Below are 21,381 nucleotides of genomic sequence, written 5' to 3' on the forward strand. Positions count from 1 at the left end.
CTAAATCCAATTAGGGGCACTTCTAAAAGTGCCACTAAATCCAATTAGGGGCACTTTGCCAAGTGCCACTAAATCCAATTAGGGGCACTTCTAAAAGTGCCACTAAATCCAATTAGGGGCACTTTGCCAAGTGCCACTAAATCCAATTAGGGGCACTTTGCCAAGTGCCACTAAATCCAATTAGGATGTGTCCCATAACATTACTCAAATACCATTTCGCTGCTCACTGTCATACAAGAATGAGCATTGGCTCAAAAAAAAAATACAAGAATGAGCACACAATATGAACATTATGTCATACAAGAATGAGCACATAGTGTCATACAAAGAATAAGAACACAGTACCAACATATATACTGTCATACACACTGTCATACAAGAATCTTTGTCGCGCCCAACATAATATGTCACTATGTCTCACAGAGCAAAACGGAGACGAAAATTATCAATTATGGCACTCTCAGTTTGTATAATGTCAAAATCATCACCATGTTCCGACTTCGAACATCATCACTGATCAATATCATCTTCAGTTGTACCCAGACGACTGAGATTGTACGGCATCAGTGAGCAGCATCACCTTGAGTACTGAGCATTGTACCTTGAGAGAAGTAGTAATATGATTCAGCAAAAAGGAGATGAAAAATAGAAGTGCACTGTCCATGCTCAGATGCTGACAGTAAGTAGTTAACCAAGTATTTTGGTCATGTGCACATGGTGGATGCTAAAAACCTGCCTTGTTGCATACATCAATGCACAAAGGAGCATGAAATTGTGCCTACTATCTGCATACAGTTTGGTTCCAACAACATTGCTGCTGCCCTTTGGCCAGTGCTTACATTCCTCAGTGCTAGTAGAAATGTTTCAGTAAAAGCCTAATGCACAATGTCACTTGCGCAACGCTACTTCTACTCAAGTTAGCTGCTCATCTTCGCACTCGGCTGCCTACTGAATTCCTACATGATTGCTTCTATGTATACTCCTGAACCGAACACGAAGACAGTACTAAAGCATTTTTAACTGAAACTCAAATGCTCAATATGTACTGTCCTAAAGGCATTTGGATAACTCTGTAATAAAAGAGTTGTCTATCAATTACAGTAACAATATCAAAGATAGATACCCAATATCTCCATCTACAGTATAATTAGGGACAAGCACATGTGAACAAGTTAAATAATCATGTAGTAATACATCAGAACTGACCATTTGCATCAGTGAGCAGCATCACCTTGAGTACTGAGCATTGTACCTTGAGAGAAGTAGTGATATGATTCAGCAAAACGGAGATGAAAATTATACTACCAAAAAGCATGTTTTAGCCAAGTAAACAGAGGTAATAGCAGGTAGGCTAAAGCTACAGAATTGATTTTAGCAGCAATTCACCAGGTGCACCAAATCGTACTGTATGATATGTAAAAAAGGGGCTCTAGGAAGGGGTACAAGCACCTCCTGGATAATAATCCCTGCGGCTCTTTCTACCAGGTTGGATAAAATGAAAAACTAGTATACACGCAACAACAAAGGGGGAAAATTAAAGGATAACCGAGCATAAAATCTGTGGACCTGTTAAAGCACAACAGGTAAGCTACTCTCACCAATGAACCGGCTGTGCAACAAGGAAACAGTCTTACAGATAAATAGCAAATCTGTAAAAATAAAGGAAACGTCAACAAAGCAAAGAAAAAAGAGAAGAGGGGAATGCTGCAATACTTGTGCATTTAATCAGTTGGGTAACGGTGCTTGCATTGCATCAGGCCAACTATTGAGAGAACTGATAGCTCTAACAATCTCCTGTACAGAGAGGCAAATATCAGCAAACTTTATATTAGTTGCTCTAGTACTTGAAGCCATGGCATTTGAGCATGTCAAACCATATACAGAATTTTACGTGTATTTTAAACCATATTTTAACTTTAACGTAAAATGCTAGAAATAACACTAGCACACACAGAGATTTGGTACTTTTTTATACCATGAATAGACAAGGAAATGATGCCTTCTAAAAATAAATAAGATACACAAGAAAATGATACGATGCCCTCGAAAAGAAAATGATACAAACCAGCTAATATGTTTATATGAAACTGAACCCACGCATATGGACATAAGAGAGGACTTCACATACAGGTAACTCACCAAGATAGTTTCTTATATGCACATGTCAACCATCAGAATAATTTCTAAAGACAAATGAACAGAGTAGTGTCAATACTTGTGGTTGATCATAGCAATTGTACCTCCATCTCTTTTGTAAAGATTCTGAAGATGCCACCCTTCAATTGCCTCAAATCTTCCTGCATTTGCTTCAGGATTGAAAGTGTCGATAATATCTCATCGAGTTTGCTGGTGTGGTTGTTCAGAGCACTCATCTGGTCAGGATTGCTTTTGTGCTGCCTTCAAAGAGCACCTTGAGATCGTCTTGTCCCTTAAGCTGCGGTAGCATGTCTCAATAAACGAAACTTTGTTGTTTTAAAAAGGTAGGGAAAAGAACTGAAGCAGCGACGATGCTTACAATTTGCTGGAGAGAGGTCTCTACGAGCACAAACTTTTTCTGTATGCCTGCTGAAGAAAAACAATACATGCGCTTAGTTAGTTGATGCACTAGTTGTTAGCAACGTAGTTTGAGTGCAAAACACATGAACAAAAGTTTCAGTAGTTATGGACACCCTTATGATCAAAGTAGAAATAATGGGAGCTTACAATCTAGTGATGCCTCCTTGGGGCAAAGCTTTTGCCTTAGAAAAGAAAGAAAAAATGTGTACATTATGCTATCCTGCAATACAATCTGATATGATCCATTTTAATCCCATCTTGAGCTAGACTTCCTTTAAACTCAAATATGGATACATTCTTATCTTCAGCTTAAAGATTACTTAGTTACAGATGGTACTTGATCTGAATGTTATGCTGATCCCACAATCTGATGCCAAAGTCGAAAACGGACAGGTTGAATATGACTGTTCAGAATCAGTAAAGCTGGTAGCTAGTTGCTACCTCAATGCCCTACTGGATTCTGTTTTGTTAGTACTCCTGAGCACTCAGCTGGCAAGGAGAACAAATGAATCTCAATATGTTGTTCAAATCTCACGATTTCACTTTCTATAGAATCAATAAAACAAAAACAGATCGTGGGTTCAATATCGATCCAAGTGAACACATGGTATCAACTAATCCAGCAACCTAATCTGCTATGATCATTGTTCACGAATTCGGACGAATCACCGATTAAATGGCCGGTTAATCGCTACCCGTAGGCTTACTGACGCGAATAGCATGTATTCGGTGAGTTAACTACGTTAAGAACCATAGCTGCTCTCGGTGAAACATGTAGTAGCAAAATTCAGGAATCCACCTTTGTATAGTAGTAAGCATAATAAGAAACATAACTGCTCTCACTGAAACATTTAGTAGCAAAATTATTGTTGGTTTGGATGTAAACTCGCCCTTTAAAACAGTAGTGATTAAAATGATGCCTAAAGGGAAAATTTTACTTGATGACTAAACCTAGTAATAAGGACTGCATACTGACATCAATTTTGAACAATCATACCGCACAACTCACCATTTCAAACAGTCAAGCAGAAGAAAATGACATGGATCTCGTTTTCCTAATACTTTCAGTTATGCAGTACACGAACGATCGGCGTGCAGAAAAGTGAGAATCAAGCAGTACTTGGTTTACAAATTTGCCCAGTGAAATGTCCACTGCAGAGACTTGAACCATTTCTTCCGCGCATCAACCAAGCACAAGTGAGTTCACTGTGAGCGACTAGCAGTAACCAACACCAATTAATTCGTTGCATACTTTCATCTCGTGACCAACCACAGGATTGACGGAATCATAAACTACTAGTTACCCACCAATCAATCAAATCAGGATCACCATTCACCACACAATGGCAACAGCGAAGGATCGAGGAGGGATGTAGACGATACCTGATCGCGCGCAGGGGAGGGATGGCGAGGGCTGAGGAGGTTCTCGTCGAGGGAGGCCTGGGAGATCTGCGAATGCAAGAGCGGCAAGCTGCCACCGCCCTGAGAGAACGCCGCGCCTCCTCCGTCGCCGCCACTGAGAGAAGGCCGCGCCTCCGCCGCCTCCTACGCCCTGAGAGAAGGCAGCGCCTCCGTCAGCTCCGCCCTGAGAGAACGAGCCGCCTCCACCTCCACCGATCTGAGAGAACGCCGCGCCTCCGGCCCCACCGACCTGAGAGAACGCCGCTCCTCCGCTGCCTTGCGAGAAGAGCGCGCCACCGCCGCCTCTGCCCTGAGAGAAGGACACGGCTCCGCTGCCTCCGCCCTGAGAGAAGGACGCGCCGACGCTCTGCGAGAACGACCCGCTCCCTCCTCGCTAGAAGGACTTCGCGACATTGACCGGGACCACTGCTGCGACGCCGCCGCGGCCAACGCGGAAGCACTGGCCCCGCCACCGCCGCTCCCCCGGTTCCTCCTAGATCACGAAACAAACACACAACGATCACACACGGAACAAATCGCGCGCCAGTAGCGAACAGATTCAGCGGGCAGCGGGAGGGGAGGGGAATCGGGGGCGGGTTGGTCGGTGAGGGGTGCTCTACCGGGGAGGGAGGACGGAGATGGAGGCGAGGTCGCACGCCTTGTTGATCTTCGGCTTCATCGCCTGGTCCGGGGGGAGGGGGTGTCGTCGAGGAGGACGCGCAGCGGCGATCGCCCGCGTGGAGAGGTGGAGGAGGATGAGGAAGGCGAGGAGCAGCGAGAGGGAGCAGACGGACCAGAAGGCGGGCTTGGAGAGGAGCGAGGGGTGGTGGTGGTGGCGCGGGGGAGGCGGTGGTGGTGGTAGTGGTGGAACTGCGGCTTAACGAGCGCGGAGGCTCGGCCCGCCGCCGCCGAGCCGGGCGCGCCGGTCAGCTGCGGCGCCATGTCTCGATCTGACTGCGGCGGCAATGCGGGCGCTGGCTGGGATTAATTTTGGGTGGGAGTAAAGTCCAGATAACCCCCTATGTTTCAGGTTTGGGACGTTTAACCTCCTCAGATTTAAAGTGGAGCACGGATAAATTATCCCTCGAAAACTAGATAGCTGTTTTAAGCTGATTTGGAGCGTGGTTTTGGGCTTTTGGCCAGTACATTCCAACGGGACGACGCATTTCGGACGCCGAAAATGTCCGTTTACGTTGGCTCAAATGGTCGAAATCGGTTGCGCGTCCGTTTGCGTTGGGAGGGTGGCTCCAGCGGCATGACATATTTTTTTTAGATTTTGTATTTTTTAACATGAAAACATAATTTACATAGTAAAAGAAAGGAAAATAAAAACCCTAAAACGCCTGTGCCTACTGGTTCTCGTCGTCGCTGTCGATCACGACGAGCTCCGGTACCATCCACGGCCAGTTGGGAAGCAGCGGAACATACGCCGGTGCCGCCGGCGGTGGTGGAGGTGGAGCAGCCCGGGCAGGGTGGTGGTGCTTGAGGTGGAGCAATCCGGGCAGGTGGTGGTGCGTGAGGTGGAGCATCCTAGGCCAGTGGTGGAGGTGGAGCAGCCCACTCCGGCGGAGGAGGTTGAGCAGCCCACGCCGGTGGTGGAGGTGGAGGCCCCCACGAGTTGTACGACGGAGGTGGAGGCGGCGGTTACACCGGTTGCGTGGCCGAGTCCTGGAGCGCAATCGTAGGGCCTCTTCATCCGTGAGGCCCGGTCGACGAGGGATTAACTCGTCAATGCCTACAGATTGTAGACTTAGAGTTTCGTAAGAAGTAGAGGGAAATTAGATTTCGAAGGTTCAGCCGACAAAGGTGCTCGACTCAAGATTATGGTGGTTCTGGTGGCAAAGATTTCGATCCCTTTATATAGGAGGTGGAGCCGAGGTTTTTCATGTCGTACAAGTTACAAACTATCCGAGACGCATTGGGCCTTTCCTATGTTGATACAAGATTCCTATTACAACTCTACTTTCCTTATCCGAAGATCTCTGGGCTTCTGGGCCTCCAAAGCTTCGGGTCCATGGGATTCATATCTTTTTACATAACTAGGGTACTTTATTCGGCATGCTTGCTAGGCATACCTATGTCACCGGTGGCATGATGTCGTTGGTGTACCGGGGCAGCGGCGGCTGCACTAGTCGGTCCACCTCCGAGACGAGGACGTCGAGCCTCGCGATCTCGTCGGATGTCATGTTGTCCGGGTACTCGAACTTCCGGCCGTCCGCCATGGCCAACCGCCATTCCTGGAAAATGCACGCTACGTAGTCGTCGCAGTCGTCCTTGGCCTCCTCGTTGTGGTAGGCTAGCACGACGTGGTAGTCCTCGTCGTCGTCGTCCTCGTCCTCGTGTCGTCGTCGTTGTCATCGTCTGTGCGGGCGTCGGCGCCTACCATGTTTGACGACGAGGCGTCGGTGGACGGCCAAAAGAGGCCGGTCCCCGTCGGCTGAGGAAGCCAGCCCTCCTCCTTGTATCCTTCTCGGTCTCACAAAGGTGTGCCGGGTGTCGGAGTTGATAGCGTAGGCGGGATCGACGCGGAGGTCCGGCGGTAGGTACCGCCGCCTGCACCGGATCTCGGCGCTCCTATATGGCTCGCGCGCAGGCACGGGCGGGACGGGCACTCGGAGCTAGCTCGGCCGCCAGCAGCCAGGCATGTGCATGTCCCCCTAGCCGTCGCACGGCGTCCAGTTCGCGTGCATCAACCGCGCCACGCTGACGGGCAGCGGCATTCGCGTGCGGCCGCTCCGTCTTCTTGGTGCCGCTGCCGGACGCCTCGAAGTCGTTCTTCTTCCCCATGGTGCTGCGGCGGCGGTGGTGGGAGTGGAGGTGTGGGCGATGGCAGGAACGATGTCGGTCGACTTTAAGGCCGGCCGCGCGCGGAAACGATGCCATTGAAGGCGGTGCGAGAGCCCGGCCGCCGCCCGCCGGTGCGCGCGCGCGAAGAGCCAGCTGCGACATTGATGGCGAAGTCTGCGGCGCGGACGCGGAAGCGCTGACCGCGGAAGCGATGTCCACGATACGAGCTCACGCCGCGGGCGGGCCCGGTGGAAAAGGGAGCGGTCATTTGGGGCGTCCGTGCAGCGTCCGCCATCCCAGGCGCAAATATGCGCCGGGTTTGCGTCGCTGCGGATGGCCCGGTCACTATGCATCGCCCGCTGGAGCGTGTTCCAAACGCATTTTCGGCTCGAGCGGATGCAAACGGTCGCTCATCATTCGTTTGCGTCGTCCCGTTGGAGATGCCCTAAGAGATGGGGCAGGAAAGTCCACTCCTCCCGGCCCTTCGCGTCTCTCGCCCGTATTCTGCCCAACCACTCTCTACGGCTGCGCGTTCGAGGAGGACGACGATGGCGTGCGCGGCGGAGCTGGCAGCCGGCGGGTGAGCTAAAGGTGATAGTTGTTCAGGTGAGTAATGATCAATTGTGGCACTTAAAAGTGCCCCAAAAGGTATACATCTATTGGGGCACTTCAAAAAGTGCCCTAGTAGAGCATACACATATTGGGGCATTTGAGAAGTGCCCCAATAGGTATACAATTAGGGGCACTTCAGAAAAGTGCCACTAATTGGCTACTATTAGAGGCACTTTGACAAGTGCCACTAGGACAAGTGCCCCTATATCTATACCTATACCGTGGTGTAGTGTAGTTTGGCTGCCCACGACACGTCGTCTGACTTGAGCTCGCCGGCATCCAAGTGCTAGAAAAGTAAGATGTGCCGTCTGATTCCGGCCGCCCGGGATCGATGCCAGCGGCTATTTTGTGCAGCCCGAGTCCGGGCACTCGAGATCCACTCGAGGATCGAGATCGCCTGCCTACCAGCAAAGGCATCCTGAACATAGTGGTAACCACGGCGGACAGAAGCGAAGTGGATGAGAGCCGACCAGTCTAATTGGCGCGAGAGGGGCTGCTAATCGATCGATCTCCGGCGAGTGGCACTGCCTGCCTCATCAGGTGGGGGAAACGAATCACCGGCGCGGCGAGGCATCGCCGAGGTGGTAAGCAGGTCAGCAGCCTGCATATTGGCCTGCTCGACGCTGGAGGCTGGGTTCCAGTGGCCGGTGGAGCGGCTGCGCGGTGCATCGAGATATAACGGCAGCTCGTCCACACGAGCGACTCCCGAAGATATCCCTGCAGACTCGCTCCTCCAAATGGCAACATCCCTACTCGAGCCTCTTTCACCTCAGTTTGCGTTCAGCTTCTACTGAGCCGGCCACCTCCTTTGGATTCAGCACCCGTCAGTCTCCATGTATAAGTTCTGAATCACAAAACCAGGATCACAACATCTTGAAACGGGGATCACCAGGTTCGTTCTTGTGAATATTTACTTTTCCTAATCTGTGCCTAGATAAATTTTTAACTTTTTCCTTCATGATGGAAAAGTTGCACTCACCGATCTATGATTTTACTTCGCGTATGAGTGATTTTGGACTGCTATAAATCTGATGGTAGTTTAGCTTTCTAGCACAGTATCATATTAGAGTACTATGATCGTAGTGTGTATAAATTATATGATTTTTGTATGCGTAATAAATTGATAAATTAGATGTGTTTTCTGCAGAAACAAGATGGTAACTTAGGTTTACACTATAAAGTAAAATTAGATAGTTTTCAGAGCATATAAAACGCTTCACGTGTATCTTTAATTTTCGTGATTACCTTAGCTTAGCTTAATGCACCGGGTCATAATTTGTTGTCCTCCAAATGATGCACATGCATGTTGACAGAATTTTTATAACTTTACAGTAACAGGAAAGTTCACAAGAATAACGTTCACTGGCCAATGGATGAGATATGTCCAAATTTTGTGGTGGCATGGCCTAAAATCACAGGGACAAGTAAGAAAGCAAAATTTTAGCATGGTGATTTTGTGTTTTCTCATGTTTTTAAATCTTTCTCTCCCGATGTAACGCATGGGTATATTTCCTATAACTGAAGAATTAACTTCAAATTCAATAAATACGATTCTAAAGATGGTCCTCTAATATTCTTAAATTTTCCAAGATAGTATTCCGTAGCAACAATCAGATCCACCGTTTAGTATAATCTGCGGTGAAAATTTCACTTCACTTTCTTGATATATTTTTATTTAATTTTAATACTTCTTTTGATCCATATTGCTTGATGCTAGAATGAATGTACCATCAAGCAATATGGATCTAAGGGAGTAAATCAATTTATTATTCACAACTGGTCTAAATTAGTTCGGCCGTAGCAACGCACGGGTTTTTTCCTAGTCCTATATAACAGCTATAAGGAAAGGCTGACATCACCGCATTGTACGTGCACCTAAAAAGAATTTCCCAGATATACCATACATAAATAGTTCTAACAACTGCGAATAGAACTCAGGGAAAACTAGGCGCCGACCACCCGCGTTCGAGCCCTCGTCTCAGCAGATGTGTGCCCAAGTTGTCCTCTTCTTAATATATAGCCCCAATGTTCCTCCTCTACCATGTCAGTCTCATTTCAATAGATCGCAGTTTTTTTACCAACTTGTTGATGACATAGAAAATCATTTCTATACAACCGAACAACGGAGCCCTCCGAGCTCATGGGCTAGCCTTCTTATTAGTTGCGACATTGTAGTCGTAGAAGCAGCACAAGTCTGCATTGAACATGCCATCATTGTTATTTGGATGCTCAAGGTGCTGACAAATGTTTAAGGAGGGGCATGACAGTGAAGACCGCTAGCCCGGCCATCTTGCACATGTCATCATAGTAGATCTCCCTGAACCGTAAGAGGCCGAACACGCAAGTCCCTGAGGAAAGTGTAATGCATGGATGATGGAAATGCATGGTTAACACAATAAGTGCACTACATTATTCTTCGATGCCACAGCAATGCCACTTACTAATAGTTGTCCTTAAATTGATTGTAAAATCCCTTGAATTTTGTACGGACATGCACAATTATTCATAGGGTGACCATAAGACAAAACCGTGCATGGTCGTACAAAGTTCAATTTGTCGAAATTAACCGACTTAATGACAAGCTAGTACGTAGCGGCATTTCTATAGTGCGGAAGAAGAATGTAGTGTGGCAACCATGCATGTCCGCGGACCCTTTGTCACACCTTACCCCCGAGACTTGCGTCTCCGTCCTCTCGTGCTTCGATGAGAGCTACCACGCTGACATGTGCAAGCTGCTGGCCTCGCTGGATGTCTTCGGCATCATGCTCCTCCTTAACGATTTGTCTAGCACCGCGAGCGTCCATGAACGACAGGGATGGCCTCTCCTCCAATGCAGACATGGGCTACCTGCAACATGAGATCGATGTGCAACGCCTCCGACATGCTCCACGCGCGACACAAGTATACCTAGATGACACCAAAGCCGAACATGCATGCGGAGTAGACCACCTCCACCGAGAGTTCAAGAAGAAAGCCGACCAGATATCAAAGGGAAACAAGTGTGAGAGATTCATGGCCGGTGCTCGTCGACCGTGCCCTCACAAAATAAAATGAAACCCTAGCTGCTGTTCATGCATGCATGTCGTACCACCAGCATGGAGTGCAATCATAGGTCTTCATTTTATTTGGCGAGAGCATGGTCGACAAGACGATACATGATAGCCATGAACTTGTTCCGTACGTGGACATCTCGTCGGCTCGCTTCTTGGCCTCTGCCGATGGAGTACATGGTGGTGAATGCAAGCAGGACTTCCATCATACTTAGGGTTGCAAAAGCGGGTCCCGCAATATCCCGCAAAAGGCCATGTTTAGTTCAAACTCTGCTACGATCATCGATCCTCAATCTGACTAAATCGTGCTAATCGGAATCGAATCCGCCCCGCTTGCTCTGCCGCTTGCAAGCCTAATACTATACTATGAGGTCTATATATTCACACAATATGGGCGAGCGCGCCGATGCCGGCCGGCCAACCGCGATGCAAATGGATGGCCGTTCTCCTAGGTAGCTAATTTTAGCTTGTTTCCAGATCACGGCATGCCGCATGCATCCAGCGACAGACAAGCAAGCAAAACCACCAAACTTCACGATCGACTCGATCAAGTAACCAGGATGATCATCTGAGAAAGCTAGATTGTTAAGTGCAGTGGTTTAAGGTAACGTGGACGAAACTGCCGGGGACGTAATTAACAGAAGGAATGGACCAGGCCCGTCATGACGAAACTCGAAAATCCAAGGGCCACGGTGGTGATATGTATGGGTCCGATCCGTTGCTTTGTGCCTAGCCTAACTCATGCAACAGAAGGTGGGCCGGGCTGTTAAGGTTCTCCGGCGGCATTTCTTCGTTGCTCAAAGAACCGATCATACTTGGTCACCTCCATTACGATATGCTTGAAAAAGTTGATGCTCATCCGAAAACGCCGCCGAAAATAGCTTTCGGAAAATATCGAATTCTCATTGTAATAAAACTGCATCAACTTCTCGTGCCCTTCAATCCTTTCTCTCCACAACTTCTGTCTACCGAACAACGATTCACCTACTTTTGGATTCTTGACGACGCGGTATGCTAATAGTATGTATATGTTCTCTTCTTCTATGTCGTACTCATCGTCCGATGAATCGTATGATAAACTCTACAAATATCATATAAAATGACTTCACTACTACTAGCTTGTAGCAAAAAAATGGAGAAATTGTTGGCGGCCGATGGAGGCGCATACCTTGCGAGCAAACTGGCGAGCATCTTGGTTGCGCCATGTTGAAAGTAGGGTCGATGATGACATGGACGCCACTCGAGCGCTTCTAGCAAGAGGAGGAGGCGAGGGGGAGGTGAAGTGCCATCAGAAGCACCAGCCTTGTGCCCGTCAGTGCCAACGGTGGCGGCTCGATACAGCGTGGCGGAGCGGTCCAAACTGCCGGAAGGAGGCGCGGGGGAGGCGGATCTACGGTGCGGCGGCGAACTCGAGCGGGGGGTGGCGGTGAAATCGCCCGGCGGCGGTGCAGGTGGTGAAATGGAAGGCGCGGGGTGAATTTTCCAGCCGTTGGGCCTTCGCTGCGAAAAGATGCCGCGTGCTGCAGCCGACGCATCACATATGGCGCCCCGGATAGTGCAAAATGCAGCGCGCAACAAAAAATTTGCAGTGCCGTTGCGGATAGCACATTTGCTGGAGGAGCAAACTCGTCTCCGCGTGCTGCATAGCGGCGGTTTTTATAGCCCGGGTGCGGGATAACGCGCCTGTTGGAGATGCTCTAAGATACAGTCAGCTCTTGCTTTGGATATCATCAACAACACCCTTGCTATGACCACATTGGTACACCCCAGATCAGCTGCTAAGGATAGGGCTTCTCGACAGGCAAGTGCTTCTAATGTTGCTGGATCAGAAATCCTTGGACATAAAACTGCTGAGTGCTGACGCTCCCATGTTCATTCCTACATATAGCACTGAAAGAGCCTAACTTCAGATTCTTTAAGACAGCACCGTCAATCCATATGCTCGAAGGGTGATGAACCAAGCTGGGCTTCCAAAAAATTAACCGAAAGAAAATACCTTGATTTGAGAACTCTTGCACTCAAAGAATTTGGCTCCATAACAATCCGCCAAACCTGCCTAGCCAGCAATGATCTCGATGTCTCTAAAGCCCAATCTGCCCATAAACTTAGGTTTTATCATCTCATCCCGCGAAACCCAGCTTGTTTTCCTTTCACCTTACTTGCTTCCCCACCAGAACTTGCAAATTAGTGAATTTATATGTTCACACAAACCTTGGGGTAATTTAAAGCAAGACATAGAATAAACCGGCCGTCAGAACCCAAGAGACACCTAGGCTATAATAAGGTGGACTGCGGCAGGCCACCTGAGAAATGAAAAGGTGTATCAAACAAGTAACCTGCGGCTCCAGAAAGAAACTAAAATGCCCATCAAACGAACGTAGCGACACACCGACACGTCAGCTAGATGAAACATACAAAAAAAAAGCCCACACATCCTTCTCGCGCTTACTATGGTTTGTGCTTGACGATCTCCTCCTTCATGGCCAGGGTCAGAGCGCCGAGGTAGCCGCCGTCCTCAACGTTCACGCCTGGCATGGCCACCGCCCGGCTGCCGATGAAGCCATCCTCCCCGACGTGGACCCTACCGAACTTCACCTTGCCGGCGTCGCCCTCCTACACGTGCCCGAATAGCAGAGCGCCATGACCCACGCTGGCTCCCCGCTCCAGGTGCACCATCTCTGGGTTCAGCAGGGCGCCCATTGAGTCCACGTAGACCCCCTCCGCCACAGCCACCGAGGACCCCATCATCCGCATCCATGCTGCAAACAGCACCGACCCGCACGTCAGCTCCGCGAAGTATTCCGCCGTGGCCGTCCGTATGGCCTGCCAGACCGTGTCAAGGAACACCTGCGGCGCCCAGATGTGCACCGCGTCACCGTCGCCCCTGACGCCGACCAGGACCCACTTCGCTGCCGCGCATGTGACCATGGCGGCGACGCCCGACGTGGCCCAGAAAACCGGCAGGAGCCAATAGAGGGGCGTGTCGGTGGCTGCGGCAATGCTGAGGAGGGCCCGGAAGGGGAGGAAGATGACCAGGCCCAGGACGAAGTATGGCACCAGTGTTTGCAGCAGCGGCTGGCACAGCGTGGCCCAGAGCGACTTGTACCATGTCCTAGCGAGTGTCACCTTGGTCGCGGCTGGCATCGCCTGCGTTGGATCTTGCTTGTGCCACCGTGGCCACTGGGCAGCCTGACAGGTTGATCTTGGTGTCTGACTGCTCGAGGAATGCCGCCCATGACGCGGGCAGCGGCTCGCCGTTCCGTAGGCGCTGGCATATCTCGTAGACCAGCGAGCGCCCATGGTCGATGGACGCACTCTGCTTGCAGGATGTCGCCGGGATGACGTCCACCTGCTGGCACCGGAGGAAAGGGTTGAACTCGAGCTTCTCCGTCTCCTCTCGTGGAAGATTCTTGTCAATGGTTATCTCTCCGATGTCGATGTACGGGAACTCATCCTCGTCCCATGGCCGGGTGCAGTCAAGGGTGATGTCGCAGGCGGCACCATCCGAGGGGACCTCCCTGAGCTGCAGCTGGAAGACGTATCGCACCCCCTCCGGAAGTTCCACCCTCCGACGGAAGTCGTCGGCGAGGAAGAGTAAAGGGCGGGTGTCACCCTCATCTCTTGGGATTGCGCCGGTGTCAGGTGGCAAGATTCCCCTTGGCACCACTTGACCAGACTCTTCTGGTATGTCTCGATCAATAGGACGGAGCTTGAACTTTGCATACATCTCCTTGTTCCCTTCGTCGAACCTCAGCAGCCGGCATATGTTGGAGTAGTAATGCAGCATGGTGTACGAGTTGGTGTCCCGCAAGGAGGTCCAGACAGCCTCGCGGATGTGCGGGGCATGCTTCACGTGCTCTTCCCTCGCCGGCAGACCACAGACCAGCCAAGTGGCAAAGTCGGCGATTGTGCGCGCGTAAAATGATTTGCCACTCTTCAGTGTAAGGTCCAAGAGAGGCACCTCATCACCATCATCCGAGAGAATGCGCACTGCTGCGCCGCGCGCATCAAGCCTTGCATCATCATCTGCACTGAGGCTGTTGCTGTGCCGGACGATCACTGGGAAAGACTTTCCAGCGCCAAATAACTTGTGCTTGGGCAAACATGTCATGTCTTGGTAGTTGGTACATCTTCAGGACACCCCGCCCGCTTACACCAATGCGGTGGAAGTACCTTGACTTGACGTTCATGGTGCTGATCGCCAAGTTGGCTGAAAGGTTCCCAACAATCTTCTTGTACACTGGGTCCATCACCGCAATCCGCTCATCTTCTGCAAGCAAAGTGTTCTTCACCAATGTCAAATACTTTGCCCCAATGTAGATGCCGCCTCGGTGGAGAAGGGAATTTTCTGGTGCCACAGAAAGTGCTCCAAGGATGACATTCCCTTGGAGCACCGAGCCAGGGAGGAGCAGGCTGCCACTGCCAACGATGGTGTTCTCTTGGACCTTTATCTCCGCACCAGTAAACCCCTTGCTGGAGTAGAACCCGGGAACAATGTGGCAGAAGTCACCTAGATGGACTCCATCACCGATGCTCATCAGTTCAGGATTCGCCACTGGATCGATGGACCGGATAGAGCAATGCCTTCCAATTTTCGCACCAAGAAGCCTCAGGTACATGCAGAATGCTTCAGTTCCAGCTAGCATCTTGGCAAATCTGAGATGCACAGCAATATTTATACGCCGTTGGATCAAGCCTGCTCTCACATTCTGCTTGATTCCGGTCCTTGGAGCAAGAGCTATGTTGACTATACTGGTGAGAAGGCTGAGAATGATACTGTAGCTCAAGTAGGCGAAGGCGATAGAGAGAGCAAATGTCAATGCGCTTGTGGGCATCTCCTGGACAATCACAGGATAAGATGACATGACAACTGGTAACCAGTGGAACGCACCAGCAATGCATGCAAAGGAGAAGTGCTGAAGTGAAGCCTCGGTGCCAGAGAAGTGAGTGTACAACATGTAGACGGTCGCACTTGACAGAGCACCTAGAAAAGCAACTGCATAGATGCAAACGAGGTGTTCAAGAAGCATGGTTGCTTTCCTTGTTTCTTCCTGCAAAAAGGTTTACTTAGGAACGGAGGTAGTAGACCGACGTTTTTTAGTGTAAGAAACTAGCTAGATAGTATTCTAATTACCTTCATGTCTGAAGAAGCTCTCTTTGTCTGATATCTTGATTTCCCTGGCTCAGTCTTTTGCAATGGTAGCACCACAGCACCATCCTCGACGATAGTGCCCTTCTGAAGAACCGCATAAGGACCAATGGATGCCTCGCGACCAATCCTGATACGCCTAAAGCTCAGGATCTCATTACGGACTTCATGGCCCTGAATGAGAACACCTTCTGCAATCACCGCGCCATCTTCAACTACTAACAAGGATGGGTCTGTAATGTCTACTGTGTCAATAATAACAGATGATCCTATCCAGAGCCCCTTGCATCTTGAACCAATAATTCAAGAATATTGTTCCCTTTAGATGAACAGCTAGCATCTTTGTAGCTAACCCTTGCGCCTTGTTCAGTGCCCACCATTTCACAAAGTCAACTGACCATATCGAAACATCAGGGGCCAGAGCATAATTTGGCTGAAGGAATGACTTCCCCAGGATAGAAAGTGATAAAGAGGTGAGTAAGACATAACAAATCCATGCAATAGGTGTCATGACCAAAGAACTAAGATACTTCATCGCTGATGACTCGACCAGATTGACCGGATAGAGCATGCTCATGTATGCTGAACTAGCGAGGTATGCTGGGAGTAGCAACATGAAACAAACATAGGTAAGAGCCAGGAGCTGGAGAATCCCAGTAGCAAGCACACTTAAATTTGTAGTGAAGTCTGTGGAAACCACAAAACTCTCATCATCCTCAGTAGAGCAAGATACATCAGATGCCAACAGTGGTTGTGACTTTGCCAACAAGTTCTCCAAGAAGCTAGCAAGCTCAGAAATGCACCTTGCAGCAAAGATGTCAATGGCTCCAACAGGAGTACCGAGATAATCTGAGAGCTTCTGAGCCGCTCGGACCACCGCAATCGAATCAAAGCCATAAGAAGGTAGGCTTTCTGTTGGAGAAATTTTGTCCTTTGGTATACCTGATTGATCTGACACTATCTGTGTCAGAAACTCAGTTATCTCCTTGGGGCTTTTCACATTGCTTCCATACCGAGGATGAATGGTGGAATCAACAGTCTGCTTCAAGAATGACCCCCTTCTCTCCGTGCATGTTCCTGTTGGGAGAGACCAGAAAACACTCATCTTAGATGGATGAGTACCATTAGCCAAACAAAGATTGTTGCCAACAAACTGCTTAATGCATTCGAATCTCCGTATCTTCCCAGATGTTGTCTTGGGTATGGTTCTCGGCTTGATAATATTGACCGATGCAACAGTTACACCATGCTCCTCCGCCACACGTGCTTTGATATTATCGATAATTTCTTTGGAGACTGTCTTACCCTCTCTAACCTCTGTAATCACTACAAGTCCAACCTGATCAGAAGAATCAGGAATTGAGATGCCTTTCTGAGTAAGAACATCCTCCGGGACACCAACCACAGCACAACATCCTGGTCGCAAGACCTCGGAAGAATTTTCCACTGTCTTCTCTACATCTGCAGAATAAATATTTCTGCCAGCAACAATGATAAAATCTTTGATCCTTCCTGTAATAAAAAGTTTGTCGTCAATGATCCGCCCTAAATCACCGGTTCTTGTGAACATCTTATTGGGGTGGTTCCTAAGCTGATTGCAGAAAGTTTTCTGGCTCATTTCCTCATGGCCCCAATAACCAACTCCAGCCAACTCCAGAACTAGGACTGCTAGCCCCACCCTCCACAGCCCTCGCCGCCGTCGATCCCCGCCGGCAGCCCACCTCCCTAGCCCTCCCCCGTCCTCCCCGCCCTCATGGCCTCCTACTCCGGCGCCTCGTGCTCTGCGGAGGGCCTGCGTTGGCACGGGTCCGACGGCGAGTCCTCCGGTGCGCGCAGCTACTCCGACATGGTGCGCACTGGAGCGACCCCGCCGCCCCCGTCCGCACCCCCACGCGCTCCGGCCGCCCCCGCCGCCGCCGCCGCCCGCAGAGCCCCGGCGGCCACCCGCCTCGGCCCCCGCTCTGAGGTGCACAGGGTGACCCGCGAGCCCGTCGTCGACACCGACGGCTTCCGCCAACCACGCCGCAGGTACCGCAACCGCCGCTCTCGACCGGACGCGCGTCGCTCGCCGCCGCTGCAGCGTCGCAGCCCTACGCCGGAGGAGGACGCTGGGCTCTGCTTCCGCTGCCTTGAGCCCGGCCATGTGGTCCGCGACTGCACCAACAAGGTCCGGTGCCGCAAGTGCCTCTTCTCTGGCCACGAGTCCTGGGAGTGCGGCCCGCGGCGGCAGGCTGCTCACCGTGGCGTCGGCCACGCGCCGGCCGCGCCTCCGGCTGGCTCGCATCGGGAACGGCAGCCCACGGCTCCGCGCACCGCGACACCTCCACCGCCGCCCCCGGCGGCCACACGCGCGCCGGCCAACGCTCACGCGGGCACGACCCCGGCGCGGGTCATCCTGTCGCGCTCCGTCGAGATGGAGGAGTCCGAACGCGTGCTGGAGCGTGCCATGCTGGCCACCATCACCGGCACCCGGCCCACGGTCACCGTCGATGCGGTCGCTGACTTGCTCTGCTCCTCCTTCGAGCTCGTCCCCGGCGACTTCACCGTCCACATCCACCACCCTGAGGATTTCTTGGTCATCTTCTCCACCAAGCAGATCAAGGCACGCATCTCCGGCGACCACTTCGTCAGCTGCCCGGAGTTCTCCCTCATGATGAGGCCCTGGTGCAAACTCGCCCACGCCGGCTCGGGCAGGTTCGAACATCGTGTCGAGCTTGAGCTCCGCGGAATCCCTCCCCAGGCCTGGCACCTGTCGACGGCCGAGCACCTGGTGGCGCCTAGCTGCTGGATCGACAAGCTCCACCCCGACACCCGCACCCGCGCCAACCTCGCTGTCTTCCGATGCTCTGCACACACGCACAACCTCGCCGACATCCGCAGCAGCACAGTTCTGGAGATCGTTGAGCAAATCCCTTCGCGCGTGCCCTCGCAGCCGCCGACGATACGGACGCTAACCTACCCCATCAGCATCCGGTTCACGCGCCTGGACGACGACATCGGTGCTCCGGCCGCTCCCGCGCCCGCGGCGGGCCCCGGCGGCGGTGGCGCGCCTGGCATGGACGGCGAGCCTGGCAACAACGGCGGTGAGGGCCGTGGCCGCAACCGTCGAAGGGGGCGCAAACGCCGCCGCACGGCAGACGCCCCTGACGGCCGCGCTGATGGCATGGCCGTCGACTACCTCGGGCCCCTGGAGCCAGGCCGTACTGGGCGCGCCGATGGCCTCGCCGTCGCCGCTCATGGACGCTTTCGTCGCCAAGGCCGGCACGGCGGCGCGCCGCCGCTGGCAAAGGACGAGCCGTGGACCCCTGGCCGCGCCAGCGTGGGCCCGGCCGTTCTCGTCGCCATGCCAAAAGAGGAAAAAGACGTGGGCGCAAAAGGAAGGTGCAAGCCCAGGTCCCACCAACTGTCGAAGCTGCAACGGGCTCCCCGACAGGATCGCTGTCTCAGAGCCCTGGACCCTTGTCGGGGACAGCTGTCCCGCAGCCCTTGGACGTTTCCGAGGTCCCGTGCACACCAGGCTTGACTCGTTCAAACCCACCATCGCCTTGCGCGCAAGTGGCTGGGTTGGACCTGGCCTCGCTGCAGGACGCCGACCGTGGCGGGCCAAGGGATCCGTGCGCTTTTCACCAGAGCCAATCGCTGGACAGCACGGTGCCTGAAACCCCTGTCCAGGTCCCACCACCACCCGAGGATGAGGCCTCGCCTGCTGCCTCCATCACGCCATCTCCTGTCGCAACCTTGGACGGATCTGCCGACCAGCATGCTGCGGAGGCGTCGGTCAATGACGTGCCATGCACGCCAATCGCAGCTCCCGCCTCGCCGCTCGTCTCGCCTTTGGTGGATGCTGCTGCTGGGTTGTTGGGCCGCGGCGACAGCCCAATAACCATCCTGCGACGGCCTGCTACCACCTGTGACTCCGACGTGCCCTCCTGTGACACGATTGTGGAAGCCCGGCCCACACCCAACCCCGCCACCACGGCCTGCTCCCCTGTGCGCCGCTCGCCGGCCCGGTTTGCCTCGCCGCCGATCACCCTACGCCGTCGACCGCGCCCGCCGCGCATGCGATGACCCTTGGCGAATTCCCCGGCAGGGCCACCAAGCACCCGAGCGCCGCCCTGCCTACTCCTGGGAAACGTCGGCAGCGACCGGTGCTGAATTTTTCGCCACGACGCGGCCGCTCATCGCGTGCTTGTGCTGCCCCGCCCACGGCTGAGAGACGCACTCACATGCACATCCTGCGCTCCCTGGGTATCGTCGGCATCGACGAGAGGATCACCGCCGACCAGATGAAGACCTACGACGGGATGTTCTCCACGCCAATTCCGATAGGCGTTCTCAAGGCCATGGCCGCCCTCGTCGGCCGGGAGATGCCCAGCTCTGTTGGTTCATCGCCGGCGGCCGCCGAGTCCGTGGGGAGGCAGGCGCGCTCCTAGACGCGCTGCCCCGCCACCACCTGTCGACATCTTTCCTATGGATCACGGACTCAAGATCGCTTGTTGGAACGTCCATGGCATCAACTCACGCGTCCGCCGCATCGCCATAAAATCGCTGATTGATTCCACCGACGCGTCCATTGTTTGTATGCAAGAAACTAAGATGGAGCTTGTCCGCTCGTCGATTGTCCTCGAGTTGCTAGGTTCAGAGTTTGATGATTACGTCTACTTGCCTCGCTCGCGGTACCTGTGGTGGCATCTTGCTTGCCCGGAAGAGCTCGATCGTGTCCATCTCCGACCCGGAGTTCACCACGAACACTCGTCCGCTAAAGTTTGCACGCCCGCCGGTACCCCTTGGTGGATCACCATTGTTTACGGGCCCCAAACCGATGCCGACAAAATCGAGTTCCTCCAGGAACTTCGCGCCGTCCGCAACGATTGTCCTGGGCCGTGGTTGCTATGTGGGGACTTCAACCTCATCTACCGCCAGGAGGACAAGAGCAACAGCAACTTGAACCGACGCATGATGGGCCGCTTTCGCCGCGTGATCAACGACCTGGCCCTCAAGGAGATCTACCTCAATGGCCGGCGCTACACTTGGTCCAATGGCCAATCCCCTCCCACGCTCGTGCATCTTGACAGATTCTTCTGCACCACGGACTGGGATGACAGCCACGGCGAATGTCACCTGCGCTGCCTCGCGTCTGTTGTCTCTGACCACTGCCCGCTGCTCCTCGACTGCTCGCCCGCGCCGCCGGGCCACCGGAGATTCCGCTTCGAGGAGTTTTGGTTACGTATGGAGGGCTTTCAGGACACGGTCACCGCCGCTTGGGGTTCGGTGCACCACAACGACCCGTTCCTTCGCCTTTGGCTTCGCCTACAGGCCACGGCTCGGTGTCTCACCAGTTGGAGCGCCAAAACCGTCGGCAACGTCAAGGTTCGCATGGCGGTGGCTCGGGAGTTCATCCTACGCTTCGACAAGGCTCGGGAACGAGAGGAATCTTTCGCCGGAGGAGGCTTGGCTGCACAAGCAGCTCAAGGTCGCTTACCTTGGGCTCGCTTCGCTCGACCGCACCATGGCGCGGCAGCGCGCTCGGATCGCTTGCCTCCGCGATGGCGACGCCAACACTCCGTTCTTCCATCAGCACTGCACCTACCGCGGACGTAAGAACCGCATCCACGCCATCCTTGTCGACGGACAGACGTTGACGGATCACGCTGACATTGCGGAGGCGGCTTTCATGCACTACGACGGCCTGCTGGGCACTGCAGAAATCCGCGACTGCACGCTCGACTTCGCCCAGCTGATTGAGCCCGCGGCTGGCCTTGATTCCCTCGAGGCCCCCTTCTCCGCCGATGAAATCTGGGGCGCAGCTCAAGCGCATGCCGGCCC

General features: G+C 52.7%; 1 protein-coding gene across 1 annotated transcript in view; it reads left to right on the plus strand.

Annotated features, from left to right (window-relative positions):
* Positions 1 to 21,381, plus strand: part of LOC124690472 — a 28,758-nt gene that overhangs the window by 4,654 nt on the left and 2,723 nt on the right. The window lies entirely within an intron of this gene.

The sequence above is a fragment of the Lolium rigidum genome, chromosome 2 (assembly GCF_022539505.1).
Source record: "Lolium rigidum isolate FL_2022 chromosome 2, APGP_CSIRO_Lrig_0.1, whole genome shotgun sequence".
In the NCBI taxonomy this organism is placed as follows: Eukaryota; Viridiplantae; Streptophyta; class Magnoliopsida; order Poales; family Poaceae; genus Lolium; species Lolium rigidum.